At 35.7% G+C, this 17818-nt stretch overlaps 1 protein-coding gene across 2 annotated transcripts in view; it reads right to left on the bottom strand.

Moving 5' to 3' along the window:
* The window catches only part of LOC113230643 (ion transport peptide-like), a 123267-nt gene that overhangs the window by 60313 nt on the left and 45136 nt on the right, over window positions 1–17818 (bottom strand). The gene's annotated exons all lie outside the window — the stretch shown is intronic.

Genomic DNA, 17818 nt, shown 5'->3' with positions numbered 1-17818 from the left:
AAAAAAATAAAATTGTTGATCATAATGGTGGTGAAATATCCTTTACATTTAATAAAACTTAATTACATACAAATATTTCTCCCGACCGGCGAATCAACTCCGGGACCTCTGGTCAGTGCTCGGGAGTCGGGGACAGACTAGACCAGACCAAAGACCAGAGGGTAAACATTGAAAAAATGAAATCCATTGCTTTTATATTGAGGTTTGCCGTACATACACCAGGCACATTTATGTGATATTCTACATTTCTACAATATGATACTATTTACGAGTATTGAGGTATATTGTAAAACTTGGTGAATAATTTCTATCACCTACTTTGAGACTAAGTAACTGATGGGCATAGAAAAATCTTAAAATCTAACCATCGTTTACCATAACGCGCATGACTTATTCGTTCCATTAATGAAATATAAAAAAATACATTAAAACCAAAATCAAAAGAATAATATTTTAATAGCAGTAGAGAAAAGAAAGAGTTCGCCCAGGGAAATTCTTTTTATAATATCAAGTGACGGGACGAACAAGTCGTGCACCTGATGGTAAGCGACACACCTGTTCATAACAGTTGCAGTGCCACTCAGAGCTTTAAAACGCAAAGATCGAAAGAGATGCCACCACCCTGCGCCAGTCACCCTGGGACATAATTAAGTTGACAAGTCTCTTGTGCCTGTAATTTCACCAGCACCCTTACCCTTCAAAACCGGAATGCAGATTCTACTTTAAAAATAATGCTTCCATTTTGAATGTTCTTAGTTTTTAATTTATCAGCTCTATGCAGACCGGTATATTAAATTTGATGGAAATATACAGTTTTAGTAAGCTGCTTGGTTAGGAATTCCTTTACCTGATAAGAGATATGACGTCAGTTTGGTTGTTATCATCAGATCAACAGATTAATCTGAAAAAATCTGATGCCATAATAGATTATGCGTATTATGAATTATGTACAATATCATGCAATATGACGGCATTATTGTTATGGTGATTTCCAGGGGAATGTTTTATTAATCGACTACAGGAAAGGAGATGCAAAATTTTTCGGTAAAAAAACGAATCATCACTGCAATATGAGACTATGCACGCGTGTATTTTATTTGACGCAGCCATTGACTTACAATTATATGACTAAAAAGTGTCCGAACTTATAGGGCGTTAAATTCGTATACAGAGCGTCATTCACGCTTTAGTCTTCGTTTGTTCGACTGAACGCGAAGCAAGCAAAATTGGACAGTACTGCGATGACATTACAATTTAAATTCAACGTTTTAGCTTTTACATATTCCTTTACATGTCACTACGTTTAAATAGGTTGACTTGGGACATTTTTTTCGTGGTTTTTGTATTAGACCCGTCGTCCATTTATTTGTAAGTCAATGGACGTAGCAGAAGCATTGTAGCGCGTATGTATCGCGCATTTTGATACGAGACAGTTTTATTTTTAATTTTGTTTGTTAATTTCAGTTAGTTTTTCATATGAAGCAACTACATGAAATTCTAAGAGTAAACTCCAGTATAATAAACTTCTTGCTTGCAATTCGATGTTTACGCGCGTTTGAATCGATTCACTACAGTATAAAAACCGCCGCGCCGTGGGTTAGGCTCTAAATTGCGTACCTATATGTAGTTTTTATTTGAAACAAACCAATATTTCGAAACCTTTTTACAGGTCCATTCTGATCCGAAATAAGTTTTTATGGAACATTTCTTATGGAAAAGTGTTTTTAATGTTTACAAATTCCTCTATTTGTATTACATATAAAGTATTACTTTATTTATTAAAATTAAAGAGATTTTGTTAATACCGCTATTAAGATAAGAATTGTAGGAAGTAGGAAACCGTGTTACATTAATAGTGGGTTTGTACACTTTAAAACTTAATCAAATAATGTGATAAGGACACGAATTGCATACATTAGTAGCACCCTAATTTAAACTTTTTATTTATTTAAGTTTCTTTTCAAACCTAGTGACGGGACGAACAAGTCGTGCGCCTGATGGTAAGCGACACGCCTATTCCTAACAGTTGTAGTGCCACTCAGAGCTTTAAATCGCAAAGATCTAAAGGGTTCTGCCACTGCGTTCGTCACCCTGAGACACAAGTTAATAAGTCTTATGTGCCTGTAATTTCACCAGCACTCTTACCCTTCAAAACCCAAACGTAGTAATGCTCACATAACTGCTGGGCGGCAGAAATAGGTAAGGTGGCAGTATATCCCTGGACGAACTCTTTCACAAGGAGCTCTGACATGCCCTTTTTTATCCAAATAAAGGGTTTCTTTTCCTAATCATTTCGTGAATAACCACGAAAGTCCTAAAGTCTATAGTGTAAATTCTATTTTAAGAATATATCTTATAGGCATTGATTAGGTAGATCGATATAATGTGGTTGCACCATAAATTATTCCTCGAACAACTGTTCTAATAAATACTAATGAGACTATTTCAAATGCGAGACGTCAGCAACATTCAACGGTAGGTAATGTAGAGTTTTTCCCACGGAAACTTCCTCGGGAAATCAGTGTGTTAGTGTTGATTTTAACAATCTGACTCATAATGTCGCTGAATGATATTGCATTGTTGAATGGGCTTGGAAAATTATACACACCTTACAAAACCGACAACTCATTCAAGGAAATCGGAATAATTTTTAAATAAAATTGTATAATTATCTATATCGACCCTGGAAAGGCAAAACGTACATCGTGCATTTCGAAAATATTATACGAGGACTATTTAATATATTTTTTTAAGAAAATAAAAATCATAATTGTAACTTTATTTTATATACAGAAAAGCTGAAAATGTCTAGTTTTCCATATAACAAATAGATAACAATTTAGAGTCTCCTATGTATTGGTGAAATTACAGGTATATGGGACTTGTCAACTTATGTCTCAAATGTGACGGGTATAGCTTTTGCAATTTAAAGCTCTGAGTACTGTAGCAACTGTTATGGACAGGCGTGTAGCTTACCATCAGGCGCACGACTTGTTCATCACGTCATGTTTAAAAAAAATTACAAATTCACGTTAGACGTTTTGCCTTTCCAGCGTCGATGTTATATATAAGTATAATTATGGTAACCTATCATCAAACATTTTCCCCTCAAAATTACTTTCGAGGTTATGAAAATGTAATATCGACAGGTAGCCATAATTATTATACTATACACATTGACTTACAATTATATGGACGTCGGGTCCGCGCTAAAAAGTGTCCGCACTTGTAAGGCGCTAAAATCGTATACAGAGCGCGACACTCCGCTTTAGTCTTCATTTGTTCTACGGACAGCGCGATACTGCGATGACATAACAATTTAAATTTCGAATAGGTTGACTTGGGACATTTTTTTCGTGGTTTTTGTATTAGACCCGTCGTCCATTTATTTGTAAGTCAATGACTATACATATAATTTTTTTTTTTAATTGTTCGTAGATTTCTCACAGAAAAAACCCGTTACAACCAAAATGAAAGATCTGTAACAAACGCATAGACAAACTCGTAAGTGCTTACTCATAGTAGCAGTAGAGCTGCAAGCAGTAATGTGAGCATTACTGCGTTCCGTAATCCGGTTAAGAAGGGTAAGGGTGCTGATAAAATTACAGGCACAAGGGACCTGTCAACTTAAGTCTCATGATAACATAAGATCTTTGCAATTTAAATATTTGAATGGCACTGCAACTGTTATGGATAGGCGTGTCGCTTACCATCAGGCGCACGACTTGTTCGTCCCGTTACTTGGTTTTTTTAATAACAACACTTAACGCAGCCCCGCACTAAGGAAACCCTGTGTCATGGTGCCATGGACGCACATATAGACAACCACAAATTACACCCAAACTCACGAGAGAAATAAATGTAGGCCATACAAATATTTCTCCCGGGCCGGAAATCGAACCTGGGACTTCTGCGTGGCAATTCGGCATGGTAGCCGTTCGACCACGGAGGCAATTTCTTTCAGTGGGCGTGGATTCTAATCCAGACTCGCACCTATGGGGGCCGACCTTTTAAAATTCTTTGCAAGTCTTAGGAACCATTAAGTCTTTTTTCCTTGTATCTTCTATGGTTGCGGATTACCGCATGCTGTCCTATTAAAAAAAAACCCTATATATATAATAATAATAATAATAATAATAACGCACACACTCAACATAGCCCCGCACTAGGGAAACCCTGTGTCGCGGGTGCCATGGACACACACATAGACAACCACAAATTACACCCAAACTCACGAGAGAAATAAATGTAGGTCATACAAATATTTCGCCCGGCCCAGGAATCGAACCTGGGACCTCTGCGTGGCAGTCCGGCATGGTAACCGTTCGGCCACGGAGGCAGTTAAATATAAACTAACTGTTGTTAAACGATGTAAGTATTAATTAAATTTTTTATTGAATTGATATTCAATTATTTTTTGTGAAATTACTCCACTAGTTTGTTATAATTATTAATACAAAGATCGAACACTCAGAAAATACGCTCAGAAAAAATTCCTTCGATCCGGTCGGATTCGACCGACGTCTTCTTGCATACCGTGCCAGATCGGATCGAAGGAATTTTTTCTGAGTGTATTTTCTGAGTGTTCGATCTTTGTATTAATAATGATGTAAGTATTTTTTAACAGTATAGTTCCTTGTAAACGAGTTCGTCCAGAGTAGTAGCTACTGCCAGCTTACCTATTTCTGCCGCCAAGCAGTAATGTAAGCATTATTATGCACATGGGACTTGTTAACTTATATCTAAGGTGACGGGCGCAGTGGCAGTGCCCATAAGAATTTTGCAATGTAAAGTTCTTAGTGGCACTACAACTGTCATGGAGAGGCGTGTCGCTTACCACCAGGTGCACGACTTGTTCGTCCCTTCACTTGGTATTATAATAATAAAACATGACTACCGTGCTAAGAGGTCTGTTTGATTTATCTGTTGTTACCAGCTACCTCATTGCGTGCTCGTGTATAAGTACGAACCTCATGAATCACTGTTTGACTCCTATTAACTCTCAATAAATCTTTCCTGAACTAATCGGGGATATATTCTTGTATCGCTCGTGTAATAACGAACGCAAAAAACCTACACATAACGGGTGCTAAAAATTAGGACCATACAGCACGGTTCGTCGTTAATCAAAAATTACTATAATGGTTTGGCTAAAATGTCCGTGCGATTTTTGTCGCTAGCTAACTTATAGAACTTTTAAATGATGTTTTGATAATGTTAGAGTAACTTAATAATGTTTCTAACAATCTAATATATTTCTATTTCTTTAAATATTTTAGTAAAGTTTTACAAATTAATAATGTTTTATAACTTAATGACATTTCAAATTTCATTTCATTCTGCAACTAAAGTGTGTTTGTACTAATTGAAACGTGTAATTGTGAAAATAAGTGGTCTACTATATTGGGTCCCGCGATACAAGCTTAGTGCGAGGTCCGCTGTTAACTAGTGCTGCTTGTGCTTTGTGCCTTCTATTACTGTTCTGTATTCTGTAGGTATTGTAATTTTTAATGTCCAATAATTGTTATTATTATTATTTATAACGACAAATTGTCTGTGGCCATTTTAAAAGTTATATTTTAGCGCTCATTTTAAAAATAGACCGGCAAGTTTTTAACGATCAGTTTTCACTTACTTATCGATCATTATCAACCTATTTATACGTCCCACTGCTGTGCACGGGTCTATTGGCAGGTGCGGGTTTTAGACCATAGTCCGCCACGCCGACCCAATGCGGGTCAGGGATTTCACATGTTTTCTGAGGGTAGTACAACTTTGTCAACATGTTGGTTTCATCATTATGTTCTCCTTCATCGAAAAGCTCATGGTAATTTTCTAATTAAATTTCGCCCATAAGCTCCGAGAAACTCAGAGGTCCGAGCCCGGACCTTCTGGCCTCTACTTGAGAGACCGTTAGTAAGCCATTAGCCTACCACGGTTAATAATTCTACCGCTTCAAACCAAAACCCTGTAATATCAAAAAACAGCATTTTGAGAAAAAGCTGCGTAAAAGATTTTTCTTCGTTTATGAAACTAGAAAACGGACACTGGCAGAATTGAGACTAAGTAGTTTTTGAGGTTAATAACATAAAAAGACTTAACTTACGTTGTACATTAGATATTAAAGAAATCTATCTAGCCATGTAATTTTACTTTGGAGAGTTATTTCTGTTGGAAAACTAATGAATTTCTAATTTTTTATTGAATTCATATTCAATTATTTTAGAGCTAGGCGCTTGTCGGTGGAGTAATCGACAACCCTAACTTGGATCTAAATATCTTCATCTAGGTCTTCTCCGGCCTTTTTCCTTCAATCTTCTTTTTTAAGAACAATGTCAGACGTGTTACATGCCCAATCTTTCGTCAGTGGTTATCTATTGTCTTAATATTTAAGCTTTTCTTTTCCTACATTATTCTTAACACGTCTTCATTGAACTTAAATTTTTATTGAATTGATATTCAATTATTTTTTACGTGAAATTCTTTTTCTTCTTCATCTATTCTACTTCACTAGTTTGTTATAATTATAAATATTACTAATTATTTATATATATTGGTATAGATGTTCTTAATAAAATTAATAGATTAATAATTATATTACAGAATTATTGTATTAGGTTAAAATTTCGATCAGTATCTTTCTCCAGACATTGCTACGTAGAATTATTCGTGAGGTCCGCTTTGACCTCACGAATTTTTCTAGGTGCTTGTTGTCATGTCTTTATATTTGGTTTTTCAACGACTTTTTAGCCGTAGCGCCATCTATGAAAAATCTATGAAAGTATTTCGTCACCCTTTACAGTTACCAGCTCGGGCTAGAGATGTCGCTATTCATCTTGTATTAATAATTATAATAAATTTCTTTTACCTCGCTAACAGCCGAAAGAGTCTGGTTGTTATGAAATTACAAAACACTGTATTGATTCTTGCAGTGTTTTAGTTTGACACGATAGAATGTTGTTTTTTATTGTTAAAATTTCTGTGTTAATTTTAAACCTAACAAGCCTAAATGGAAACATCCGCCCCTGTACTACGCCCTTAAAAATGAAGAATAAAACATTTTATTTATTTTATGTATTTATTTATTAAAATTGGAGCCGCGACAAACGTTACTAGACCCCGCTCCTGAGACATTTGCGCGATCTGAGAGTTTTCGTCAATTCAGGCGCCCCGCGACACTGTAGTTGTCAAACCAAAAGACTACCGCGTTACGTCAAAATAATTTCTAAATATTATAACTTAAGTGGATTTTAGTTTTTAATATCTCGTTCAAAAACACTAAAACCTCCAAAGTTGAAATGTCAGGGTATGGATTAAGACCTAGAGAAATCATACACTGTATGCGACTTTACAGTGTATTGGTTTGACACGACAGAATTACTTATCGAGTGATTGAAAAATCTCCTACCTGTCCTAGTTCGACATACTAGCTTTCAACACACGTTACTAGACGTGTGGCCAGACGCTTCGTCTACCAATACCAAGCGTCTATTGCATCAGCCGTAAGATACGTGTGGATGCTGAGCTGTAGCGAGGTAGGAAAATTGTGAGTTTCAAATTGTATCGGGTTGGTCCTCCACAGAATTGAGACACCAATCATTGTGTAGAATGGGCCTAATCATCATTTTCTTGATTATAAAAATATAATAATTTATTTAAAAAAAAGAACTTAAACATTTCTTCATAGAAAAAATCAAAATTTGGAACTTAACTTGAGATAGTAGAAATCGAAAAAGTATTTCTTAGCGAATACGCGTAATTTGAAAGACCAGCTAACTAGGTAGCATAATGTCGATGTCTATTACTTTAAAATACACTGTTTACATATCGTGAAATATAGTATTTTTATTTGATAAAGGTAAGGTAAAAAACACAATAAAAACTTGAAAGAAAAAGTAGGATTTTTAAATTATATGAATAAACGTGGTTCCCCGCGGCAAGGTGCCCAAGATGCTGGCAGCGTTCCCCCTTTGTATTGCTATGCTAATGCGTTGGGCAAGGTAGCTGCCGGCCCTTGAGTTTTATATAGAAGGACTACCTTCTTTGTATAAGGTAGCCACGAAAGCCTTAAAATCTAAAAATAATTTATTTTGTGACATAATTTTTCACAACTAAGGATATTTGTAGCAGAAGTTTGTGGTAAAATCTAAAGTACATACACCCTTTGGTGTTGTTACCCCAAGAAACTTACTAATTAAGCAATTGTTTCAATCGGGAATTGAAGTATCACGTGCGAGCTGGTGTTTTGACCGGTCAGCCACGAGACCTTAAACAACTACCTATTAAATAATAGAGACGAAGCATTCAAATTATTCAATACCTTATTGGCTATAGAAATTTAAATGAAATAACGTTAATGAACACCGTAACCGGAAGAAACTAACATGTTAATATAGCCAATTTAACAATTCGTTACCTGCAGAAATACTTGCCATTCACAAGGTTTAAAACTATAGTGAAACAAACACTTTATACTAAAGGTTATTGTACAGCTTCTGCAGACCTATTTAACTGTCTCGAACCGAACGACTACCATACTGATCTGCCACGCAGAGGCCCCGGGTTCGATTCTCGGGCCGGGAGAAATATTTGTATGGCCTACATTTATTTCTCTTGTGAGTTTGGGTGTAATTTGTGGTTATCTATGTGTGTATCCATGGCACTCGCGACACAAGGCTTCCCTGGTTGTATAATCGGTTGTATCTTCAAAGGAGCGACTAATTTTAAAATTTGACGACTAGAACCGGCTAATTCACGATTTTTTCTGAGTGCAATCAGATCTAAGCTAGAAGCTGTGTTTCTCGAGATTCAAAAAGGTGCCGCCGGAATAAGTATATTCCAATGTGGACAGCAAAACATCCTTATAACTTTTGGATGGCAGATGGATTAAATCTAGTTTTTTTTAAAAAAAAAACCGACTAAATGGCTACTTTTTATCTGACTATTCAAATTTCAAAAACTCGACCATGCACTCCATCAGCACTTTACGCCATAGGTATTGTTGTAATTTAAATCAGTTTACGATCAACCGTCGCGCAGTGTACTCATTGCAATCGTCAATCTATCAAAATGTATCATTATCAGTAATCAAGGAAATAAATCCACTTGTCAGTTATCAAACTATCATTTTATAAGATTACTGACATACCTTACAGTTACGCTGGAATAAGGTACGCGCATTCGGTACTTGCATTATTCGTTTTTGTGGAAGTTTTAACTTTAGTTTTAAAGGTACACACTCATAGCCCCGCACTAAGGAAACCCTGCATCGCAGGCCTTGGAAGGGTGATGAATCTTTCTGTCGTACATATTATACGGTATGTTTAACTTTTCAATAGTAGATTGTTCTAGGATCTTCGGATTAAGTTATATTAAGTGTAATTTGCTTACTTATGAAATAAAGTTTATTATTGACTTTTACTTGGAGCGTCGACCACGTCATTGTAGACGTAGTTTAATATGCCTTGCGGCAATATGGACGGACGACCTGAGAAAAGTGGCCGGCAGCAACTATATGACGACGGCACAAGATCGTGAGATTTGGCGTACTCAGGGGAGACATGTCCAGCAGTGGATGCGTATAAGCTGACGAAGACTTTTATTTTAATTAAACTTTAACTTAGACTTTTATTTTGACGAAGACTTTTATTGAAAAAATATTTTGGAACATTTGGATGCTTAATAAGCTTGTGAACGTTTTGAAACATATCAATTTTAAATATATGGCATTAAACGAAAAGAAATAGAACTCTCAATATGATTATTTTTTTTCTTATCGTGTCTATACTTCTTTTTTTTTAGGACTACATTGACCCTGAATAGGCAGTTGCTACTTTGACTGCGCTGTCCGTGGCCGCGTAGAGATATTCCCTTGTACAGATTTTACAAGGGTAGTAAGTACTGCATGGACTGCGTTGGAGCACCGCAGTCACATTGGGTTTTACTAGTATCCTTGAAACCACATTTACACATCGTGTCTCTGCAGCGTCCTACCTGAGTGCGAAGGCGATTTAAGGACTTCCACACAATATTCTATATAATCTTGATCTTTTTGTTTTCTCCTATATTATACGATATGCTTAATATAGGAGAAAACAAAAAGACCTGCCTTTAATTCGCATTCTTGGTGTAATAAGGCCACATCTGCAAAACAACAACTTTCCAGGAGAGATTCAAAGAATTCAATTAATCAACTTTTTTGGAAAATTGTTCGTATTATTTTTATGACTGTCTTTAATAAAAGCACTTTTGATCACATGTGACTTTGTCATCATACAAAGGGTACGAATTCATGTAGGGCGTCCTGCCCAGGTGGTTGATAGCAAAGCTTATTCTTTGGCGGAAGTATGTGCCAGCCTTTTCAAAGCCGTAGTGTAACGTGTAAAGTGTGTGATGATATGCGTGCATGGCATGCAGGCAGCAGTCGGTTGCGACAAGCTGAAGACCGAAAGGGCGAAATGGTGCACATTTTTTTACGATTCAAAGCGATGAGACAAACAAATCGTTCTCGTTGGTTGTGTTACCTATTAATAGTCCGAAATGACATTTTCCAGAAATAACGTTTGGTCGAAATTTCATGACCTCGAAAGTAATTTTGAGAGGAAAATGATTTTTCTTTTAAACCTAACCGAACCTAATTGTGTCTTTGCGATAAACATTCAACATATACTGAAAGAATAACTGTTTCGATATAATTCGGCTTTCGGTGTAATGAAAATTCGAACAATGGTTATTTCGGACAAAAACATTTTCGCGTTGGTTGTAAGTGACACACATGTACATAACAGTTACAGCGCGACTCAGAACTTTAAATCACAAAGATCTGAGGGGCACTGCCATTGCGCCCGTCACCCTGAAACAGGGATTGATAAGACCATGATTGATACATGATTGATGATCATGAGGATAAGGGTGCTGGTGAAATCACAAGCATATAATCATGGTCTTATTATGCTTGTGATTTCACCAGCACCCTTATCCTTCAGAAGCGGAACGCAGCAATGTTAATTATATAGGTAGAAATAGGCAAGGTACTTCCCTGGACGAACTCTTTCGCAAGGAGGTATGCTGCTACTAAAGAGTTCAACGAGACTGACTGAAAGGTGTTACGTATAGTCACTTGAACGAAACGGTGAAATTGCATAGGTACACACTCCGGCACATTTAACGGTACATGAGAACAATGCAGTGTTTTTTCAAAAGTTTTATCCGTAATATTTTTTTTGTAGGTCTAATCGACTGTCGTTTTTTCATGGTGGTTTTGATTTCCTACTAAAACAGGTTTGTCGAGTGATTTGTGATTAATTTTGCGTTCTGGTAAATTTCATGCTACGTCCTAGTGGTCGACGACCGGTTGGGTGGCTCAAATACCTATGGACGGAGGAAGCGGCAAAAGACCTCCGCACCTTACACGCACGGAGGAGATCGCACAAGAGAGGACGCGTTGGCGTCAACTCGTCTAGAAAGAGTATAGAATGGTATTTTATGCAATCGGTGCTTATTACAGGTTCTTAAAACCGAGCATTGTGTTTAAGCCACGAGGCTTTGCCGGTCTAAGTAAAAGATACGAGATTCTAAGACCTAATTGTACAATGATAGAATACAATACTTTTGAATAGAAGTGGTCAAGTATCGCTTTGAGTTTAACCTATGTTTCTTTTTATAATAGTTTATGGCCCAGTTGCAAGAGCTTTAGGCCAATTTAACCAAGAAGGAAACAGTAAAGCGTTTGAGTAGCGCCATATTTGAAATTATAATTAGCAAAAACACGACGTTCTTTTTTAAAAAGATTTTTAAGATATTTCGTTAAAGATCTATACACAGAACTTTAATGAATTTTTCAGTTAATATAGCGAGTAGTATAGTTTTGATTCAGAACTTAAAAGAGCGCCTTTGTGATATGATCTATGAAATTATAATTGACAGATTATACTACAGACGTAGTAAAAACTACTTTTTCATGTTACGTAAGTTGAAAAAGTTTTTTTTACTAATATTTTATTTTCAGCTCTTTCAGCTCTGTCACAAAATCTAAAAAAAGACATTTTATTTTAATTCGATATTTTCAATAAGGTCGAGTAATTTTGTAAAAATATTTATTTAATTGATATTTTATGTCTAATTAATATTTATTTAAATCGATCATGCACATTAAATCTTTCTTGAGGTGGTGTTAGCTTACAGATTAGATGGTAACTTATTGACTATTCGGAGTACCTATACTGTTCTGTGACAGGGGTATTATAATTTAAGTATTATGACAAACAATTTTTTTCATTTTATATCAAAGTTTTCATTTTATTTATTTCTTTATTTTATCATTTATCACACACAAGAAAACATAAAAATACATTTAGTAACAAGGAAAAGACAAACAAGAGGTACAGCTTATATCTAACAGAAATTTCTTCCTGCAGACCTGAATATAGGAGACAATAATTACAACAACTTGTTTACGTGCACAACAAAACAAATATTATGTAATGAAAAAAAATATATCCAAAACTTTGAATTATTAAAACTATATAAACACTTACATAATACATATTTCGTACTAAGTATAATACTTATAAAATGGATGAAACAGATTATAAATAGTGCTCTGAAACTCACATTTTGAAAATTGCTAAGGATTTACTATCACGAACAGTAATGGAAATTGGGTTCCAAAGTCTGACCGCATGAACAGTGAAGGAGTGAGAATAAAAACCGGAATTGAAGGATGGAAAAGATAAATGAGACCTAACAAGAGAGCCACAGGGCGTATCCTAAGACCTGAGAAATCTGAAACGCTCTTTCCGATACCCGGGAGACATAGGGTTATGTAGACAACGGAGACAATATGCAAATTTTTTTAACTCAATGTGCATTAATTTTGAAAAATAAACTTTTGTACGTCATTGGAAACTACAGCCTTTTTATTGACTATTTGATTTGTTTGCGGTTAAGTTTGTCATTAGTTTTGGTCGCAAATAAAAGCTATTTTGGTTTTTAGAGGCTGTTGACCGTATAATGAGACGCAAATATATTTTTTGACCCTTACATTCCGCCTACATTTACCAGAGTTTAAAAAAAGCTATGTTTAATAATACATTTTTATCTATATTTAGTACAGTGCACAGTGTAGAAGCACAGTATTCTATCTACATTTATAGTATATGGTATTTCTCACCATATGGTACTGGCAGAAAATCAGCACTGTTTGCCTTCTCTTGGTCTACAGTATTTATGCTGAGTCAGGGCCATTTCAGCACAAACTGTAGTCATAAGTATTTCAAAATTTTATCAGTTGTTATAGTATTTGTTTGTTTTTCTCACAGTATTTGTTTTGTCTCGCAATATGTGTTTTGTATAAATGTGTATAAAATTAATAATGAATGTTCTATGTGCTTTTATGTTATACTCTGTGAAGTGATTGTAAATGTTTTGTTTCTGTTTGTATTTGTGCTGAATAAACGTGTTATCTATCTATCTATATTTTATTAGTACTTATTTTGTAGTGTATTTTTTAAAGATATCCTTTGGTTACACCCTGTTTGCATATCCCAAAACTTTTATCCTAAGGTGCTTGGAAGAAATTGACGTATGTTTGCAGTTAATGCGTGATGTAATCAACTTCACGCCGCCGAGACCACGACTGATGACACAGTATTTTAACACCAATTGCCTGGTCTCAAATACTAAAATTACCTGTGCTACGATGCGACCTCTTGCATCGCCATCTCACCTTTTTTATCACGCATTTCCCTGGTTCCTGGCCACTTACTTTTGAAATTTTGAATCGTTCTCTAATTCTATTTCTTTGTCATTCTTATTTTGCTTCGGTCCATCGTCACTCTGCACAAAATTCCCGAAGAGATAAGACGTATCCTCCAATCAAGTAAACCCATCGAGTATATAACCAGAAACAGAGACGATATAAGGGCCATCCATCCCTGGCAACCCATCAGGCAAATGGGCCTTATGTCACTTTTGAATATCAACTTTAGTTTGCACTGAAATCACAAATTAGAAAGCTGAAATAGTACAGCGCCAACACTGACGTCTCCGTAAATACCAAAAGTATTATGTATTTGTTGTAGTAAAGAAAACATCTAATTACAAACCAAATAGAATCACATTTTATCGGTAATTAAATATGTAATTGCGCCACAGTCAATTGCGGCTGTGGCATAAGCTGAATGAAGTCCTTTTGCGTACGCCACAACCGCACACATGACAGTACAACATTTGTAGTTGTTATACTTAGTATTTTTCTGTTTTGCTCTTTGTTTGTTATTGTCTTATTTCATTTTATTTTAATTTTGTTAATTACGTCTTTTTGTTTTGTTTTGCTTGTCTAAGTGGTATCAATATTTTTTTTTTGTATCTATGTGTTCTGGCGTTACAATAAATGTCTATTCTATTCTATTCTATTCTATTCTAATTTTGTAATTTTCGTCCATTATGGCAAAGCTCAAGTTAAACTGGTCTTTTTGAAGTGACACAAATGACGACACCCTTCACTTGTTTCGAATTCGGGCTGGCCAATCGGAGCGCAGTTGTCACCGGAATGATAATTATGGCAGAATAGTTTTCAAACAAATTAAATGACATTTCGTTCTATTTCTGGTTATATACTCGATGACCTGCTTATAAAGCAGCAATATGTACGAGTATACTTATACGGGCTCTTTTGAGTTTATATTATACTCTACTACTTACTTATACGTGTACTTTATATTCATCCATAAGCATATCCGTATGTAATTTAAGTTAGGGAGTGTTTTACAGTATTGTACCTGTGTTTTATACCATTGTTTTTTGTTACAACCTTTCCTTCTCCTTTCCTTACCTTTTCTTTGTTTCTACCACTACAATAAAAAATATGGGGACCGAGACTTCGTTAAGGCCAGGCTACATACACCTTTACGATGATTAAGTACTAGAGCTACGGAATTCATTCTGGGGCACTTCTCAGAACACCCAAATCAGAACCAAATTAGAAAAGTTCATTTCTCAAATTGGCCCAACCAGAAATCGAACCCGGGTCCTCCTCAGCGCCCACAATGTAAACCGTTAGGCCACCGAGGTAGTCTTTTGAAAGGAAAGGTGCTGGTGAATTTACAGGCACATGGGACTTGTCAACGTTCTGTCTCAGGGTGCCGGACGGAGTGGCAGTGCCCCTCAGAACTTTGTTAATGCGTGTCTCTTACTAACAGGCATACGACTTGTTCGTCCCGTCATTTGACATCATAAAAAACATAGATTTATTTTGATGAAGTCGTTGACGGTTTTGCGTCAATTTCCACTAGAATACAAATAGAAATTCATTTATTCCTTTAAAAAACAACACAGTACACATGCATTTTATAATAAGAATAACTTACAACTTACAACAGAAATTTAAACAAAATATCTACTTACTAAATTACAAATATTAATAAAAAAAAGTACAAAGCGTGTGTGCTGTGCTGCTAACAAAACCATTCAGCTTGTTGTCGTCTCACTTAAAGTGCTGCGACGCTGATTTTCAAAGGATCCCGGAACAGAACGGATTAGATTAGATTAAATTAGATTAGAAATCTAATAAGGTAAGAATCTTGTCTAGAATGAAAGGATGAGGCAAACATATCCACCATGAAGCCTCATTGGTTTTCCTCAGCCTCAGACAGCTGAGGAAAACCAAACTTTAAATTTAAATTTTCTCCAAATGACTAGTTCGAATATTCATGTAAATATTCATATTATACGAGTATATTTATTTACCTACAATTCGGGTGCTCTCCAACATGATATGCGTTTTTGTATAGAAAAATTCCCTCGACACCGGAATTGACGAATTTATTAAGTATAAAATTGAAGGGAAACAAACCTTTAAAATGTTATAATTATTAATACAATTATGAAACACTACGATCAGAAATTACTTCGATCAACAGGACTCGAACATGCGTCTGTATGCCAAACTAGGGTTACAGTAGCCAGAGGCTAATAATTGTAACGTAACAAACTAGTGGAGGAATTTCATAAAAAACTAAATTAATATCAAGCATCATGATATTCATTAAAAAAATCTTTAAAATGTTATTTGTAATTTTTGTGTAACTTATCAAGAAAGTAAAAGTTTAAAAACTCCAGACATCAAGAAAAGTTGCAGTTTTAAGAATTTTTAACGCACGTAAATTTGGGTAATTTTCAGGTTAGATTTTTGTAGCTAATTTAAATATTCTAGAATATTATCATGAAGCATGACTTAATATTCAGGACAATAATAAATACTTGAATATATAAATAATAAAAATTGCCACCAAAATTAGGTAGAGAAAAGTAACCTGAAAATTATCCAATTTTTTATTGTTACCTGTTAATATTATTGATAGGTACTCTATCTCTATCTACGTACCTATATGTTAGTGCATTTATGAAGATATTATTATTCGGTTGTACCTCTTTTGTACATTTCAAATTCTGTCCTGTCGTCTATAACAAATTGCCATATAGCAACAAGATCGCCTGTAGTAATTAACTTACTATTATCATAATTAAATTACAATTCTGCGTTGTCATAGTGCAATATTTGTAAATTTTGTTTATTCGTCGTATTCTTGGTCAACATCAGATCTTAAAGATTTATTACTATTATTTATTTGTTCCTTATTATATAAAAATTAAAAATCGTGACATGTCTCGCTATTCCAGCATCCCGGGATATAAAGGAAGAAAAAAATATATATTAAGTAGCCGCGTTCATATTTAAACGATAAAAACATTCGACTATTTGATATCCGATCACTACTAATTATGAAAAAATCGCTAACACATTCATCACCGTGGTGGGTCAAAATGACCAGCATCTCATCTACCTATTGGGGCCGCGGGGGGCTAAAATGACCGGCATGGCGCACCTAACTTTGCGATGCTCGTTCACGCCGCAGGTGGCAAACGTAACGTATATAGCCGTATAACATGACCGGCGTGGCCCTGACGAACTGCTGTTGCCACTTGGTTTTTAGGATTTTTGATGACATACTTTTCTAGGCTAAGAGGAAAAAGTATATATATTTCGAATCAAAAAAATTTACTTTAATTTCAAATTGGATTTAAAAGTTACAAGCTAAAAAAATGTCAATCTCAAGTGATAGATGTACGTCAGTTTTAGGTAAACATCGATCGAACATTACGTGTACCTACTCTGCCTTGCGAATGAAATGAATGAAATAAAATATCGCGAAAAAAATTATATATGTATGCAAATAAGACCAAAAACAGTCACATAAGCCAATGTCATATTTTGAACACTTTTGAAAATTCTAGTCGGCGACGAACGTGTTAAAGCCGGGTACTCCTTAGCGAGCTGTTAACTGTGACAAACAGTGACGAGGTTCTAGTGTCTACGCGTGAAACAATCTTTACTCACAAGAACGAGTACCTAGTTATCGTCGGCTCACTCCGAACCGCACGCAAACGCTCGCGTCAAGCTCGCGAACCACGTACACACTATGATTTACAGCTCGCTGGTGAGTACCCGGTTTTAACCGTAACCGTTGCATGTTATGTTACCAAAAATCATAGTGTGTACGTGGTTCGCGAGCTTGCCACGAGTTGTACGCATGCTGTTCGCAGTGAGCCGTCTAATTGAAGACTGTTCCAAGCGTACACACTTGAACCTCGTTACTGTATCTGCACGTTACAGTTTTTTTATAATATCAATTGACGGGACTAACAAGTCGTACGCCTGATAGTAAGCTACACACCTGTCCATAACAGTTGCAGTGCCACTCAGAGCTTCAAATCGCAAAGATTTGAGGGGCACTGACATAAGTTGAGAAGTCCCATG

The sequence above is a fragment of the Hyposmocoma kahamanoa genome, unplaced genomic scaffold (assembly GCF_003589595.1).
Source record: "Hyposmocoma kahamanoa isolate Upper Pololo Valley unplaced genomic scaffold, ASM358959v1 64, whole genome shotgun sequence".
Lineage (NCBI taxonomy): Eukaryota > Metazoa > Arthropoda > Insecta > Lepidoptera > Cosmopterigidae > Hyposmocoma > Hyposmocoma kahamanoa.
Note: the sequence above shows the minus strand (reverse complement) of the source record. Positions and strands in the feature narration are given on the sequence as shown.